This window comes from Wolffia australiana, chromosome 7 (assembly GCF_029677425.1).
Source record: "Wolffia australiana isolate 7733 chromosome 7, ASM2967742v1".
Classification (NCBI taxonomy): domain Eukaryota; kingdom Viridiplantae; phylum Streptophyta; class Magnoliopsida; order Alismatales; family Araceae; genus Wolffia; species Wolffia australiana.
Window position 1 is genome coordinate 11,333,628 of NC_135841.1, and position 3,661 is coordinate 11,337,288.

Genomic DNA, 3,661 nt, shown 5'->3' on the forward strand with positions numbered 1-3,661 from the left:
TTGTTTTATGTAGTTTCCTGGTATTATCATCGTCTACTCATGATTCATCGTGCCACCCAAACTATAAAACAGTTAAAAGCATAACACGACTTGTCAACACTGGTCGATGAGAAAGGTCAAACAAAGTTAAATAAACGGGGGAGAACATTCATCTTAGACTTGATCTCAAATGTAACTTTCATTTTTAATTTTCACCTCGCGCTTAACCTGACGACCTAAATGATTCATTGATTAAAACCTCAGAAGAACATGGCTGACCTCCAAGTTAGACATTAGAATAGTCAAATATGGTAAGTCAAGTAGTTCCAAAATGCAGGTAATGCCGGAATTAAATAAGAACAGATTGAATTTATTTTATCTATGTAATAACAATAGATGAATATGATATTCATATGCCAGATGGAAACGCACGCTACCTTTAATATGGGTGAAGTTAAAATTGAATATTTACTAAACACTGTATGGACGGCCAACATAAAATCCTCACTTCTAGCAGGCAGTCCAAACCTTGCAAGGAGAGATGGGCAGCCAAAAAAAAGTCGTCGCTCCGAGACTCCCGTTGGTGCCGACGCTGAAGCTCATTCTTATGTCCGTCGTAAGAAGCCTCGTCCGACGCAAGGATGGAACCATCAACCGTCTTCTGCTCCAGCCCTTCGAATTTAAAGTCGCGTCCAACCCCAAGCCTCTCCACGGCGTTTGCAGTAAGGACTTCACCGTCGATCCTTCTCGAAATCTCTGGGTACGCCTCTTCTTCCCCGCTGAATCAAAACCAGGACCGATGCCCCTTGCCGTCTTCTTCCACGGTGGCGGCTTCGTTTTCTTCACGGCGGACATGCCAGAATGCGACTTCTTCTGCCGCCGTCTCTGTAAAGAATTCGGCTTCCCCGTTCTCTCCGTCAACTACCGGCTCGCGCCAGAGCATCGGTACCCGGCCCAGTACGAGGACGGCGTCGACGTTCTCCGCTTCCTCTTGCAGACCAAGACCGCAGGCTTCAAAGGCACGGACCCCTTGCTGGAGGAATTCTTTCAAAGGGTAGACCTCTCCCGCTGCTTTGTAGCAGGCGATAGCGCCGGCGCGAATATCGCACACAACGTGGCCCGGCGATGGAGCGAAGGCCAAAGAACTGGGCTTCAAGTGGTGGGGCTCGTCGCAATCCAGCCTTTCTTCGGTGGGGAGGAAAGAGTGAGATCAGAGGAGAGCGTCCCTCGTTGGTCGCCCATTAATCCTGAGTTGGCAGACTTTCTATGGACAGCGGTGCTTCCTCGAGGCGCAACTAGAGACCACCCGGCGGCGAGCCCCACAGCGGCAGCCCAGGGGCTCGCCGAGAGCTTCCCCGCTGTGATGGTCATAGTGGGTGAGCTCGACCCGCTGCTGGATTGGCAACTTTTGTATTATGAGAGCTTGAAGAGAAATGGCATGAAGGCGGAGATGCTCGAGTATCCTGGCGCGATTCACTGTTTCCATGCCTTTCCCCAGCTCAAACAGTCTCAGGAGGTAGTCGAGGACGTGGTGGCCTTCATCCACCGGGTGTGCAGCGCTGACAACACGGGTGATGGGGGCGATAACCGTGGGTCTGAATGATAGGGGTGTCAGAGAATTAGTATTGAGTCAGTTAATTTAGGGAGTTAGTTTTGAACAAGTCAAGAAATAACGAAGTCGGCATGCATCACCTGGCTTCAGGGAGATGTGGAGGCAAGAGCTGGTTTTTAGGAGCAAATGACTGCTCCTAAAAATACTTGGACAGGTGTGTTGCCACGCTTTGTTTGAGTCCAAGGCAGTTATGGGGGAATGCCTAAAAGTATGTATGGGTTCTTTTGTTGTAGTATGCTGTGAGCATCAACTGGTTCCTTCCGCTTAGTGTTCCTGGTTGCTCTTTCTTCTTCTTTCTCTGTGTGAGATCAAGAGAGTGAGAGCTTCCTCTTCCTTTCTCTGTGTGAGTTGCTGAAGTGAGAGAGCTAGGTTCCAACACCCTCTGTTCATATGAGAGCCATGACCGTGGGTTTGAATGACAGGGATGTTAGGGAATTAGTATTGAGTCAGTCAATTTAGTGAGTCCGTTTTGACAAGTCAAGAAATAACAAAGTATGTATGGCTTCAGGGAGATGTGGAGGCAGTAGCTTGGTTTTTAGGAGCAGATGAATGGGTGTCATGGAAGAACAAGTACTTGGACAGGTGTGTGGTCATGCTTTGTTTGAATCTGTAGACAGTTATGGGTGAATGACTGTAAATATGTATGAGCTCTTTGGTAGTAGTATGCTTTGTGCATCAACTGGTTCCATCCTCCCTCTGAGTGTTATTGGCGAGAAAGAGAATGAGCAGTGAAAAAGAGAGTATCCTAGAGAGAGAAGAACGAGCCGGACAGAGTAGCGAGAAAGAGAGAGGAGAGAGAGAAGAGTGAGAGTGAGCTAAAAAGAGGATGAGAGAAATGAGTGACAGAGAGTGAGAAAGGGAACGGCAGAGAGAGACGAGCGCGAGAGAGAAAGAGAGACAGAGGAGCGAGGAACGAAAGAGAGAGAAAGGAGACCACGAGAGAGAAAGAGGGAATGAGAGGAACGACTGAGAGAGACGAACAAGAGAGAGAGAGAGAGAGAGAGAGAGAGAGAGAGACGAGTGCGAGAGAGAAAGAGAGAGAGAACGCAGGACAGAGAGGGAGAGAGAGGAATGAGAGAGGAGACTACGAGAGAGGATGAGGGAGAGAGAGAGGAACGAGAGAGACAGAAGAACAAGAAATGAGAGAGAGAGAGAGAGAATCAAACGGGACTGCTTATCATTTCAGACTCTTTTTCCACCGGTCGTACAAAAAGACCAAAACTACCTAAACCTTGGAATTAAGGTGATGCGGGACACAAAAATAGATTCCTGAATTTAGTAAAACAACACAAATATATTGTTAATCATGTATCCTTGAGGGTGATCACCATTCGGTTTAATCCTATATGAAGGGATGACATAAATGGAGCAGGGGTTCTACGAGGCAATTTGGTAATACAATAATGTAATAACTAATGGAAATATAGTATTTGAAATGGTCGTCTAAAGCTTAACACCAGAAATTCTAAGCAACGTTGACTAGAGCGAATTCATAATTATCATCAAACCATAAATATCTCACAAGTTTAAGGTGTCTCAAGGTACCTGAGAGATGGAGGAAATAGCTTGAGTATCTTGATGTTGAATGGCCTTGAATTACGTTGATTTGCAGCTCCGCGAGTGATGCCAACGAAGATAGGGTAGGTGTGAGAAGATGGGTAAATGGAAGTGTATCATTTGATAGACACAAGAGAGTGTTGATGGGTAAAGTGATAAGAGTGGAAGTGAAGTGTGAACTTGGATGAATTGGATGGGATAAGGTGTGGGAATTGGTGGAGTGAAGAAAGAGGACAAGTTGAACTAGGTGAAGTTACTGGTTGGTTTGAATGAAAGTATTCAATGATGGAGAATGGTGGAAATACGTGGATAGGAAAATGATGGAGAGACTAGAGTATGGAGAAAAGGAAGAAGAAATCCAAGAGGAGTTGACGATGTTGAATAAAGACAAACCACGTACTCGTTCTATTGTCGATCCATTATCTGTTGCCATTATCGCCTGAAGAAATCACCAAGGAATTACTCTTTTTCTCACAAAACACTTCACAATAATTCTCAAGCAAAAGTGTCCAT

The 3,661-nt window shown here is 45.9% G+C and overlaps 1 pseudogene; it reads left to right on the forward strand.

Annotated features, from left to right (window-relative positions):
* The first annotated feature begins 481 nt into the window (after window positions 1-481).
* LOC144705944 (putative carboxylesterase 18 pseudogene) lies at window positions 482-1,884 on the forward strand (annotated as a pseudogene).
* Window positions 1,885-3,661: the final 1,777 nt, after the last annotated feature.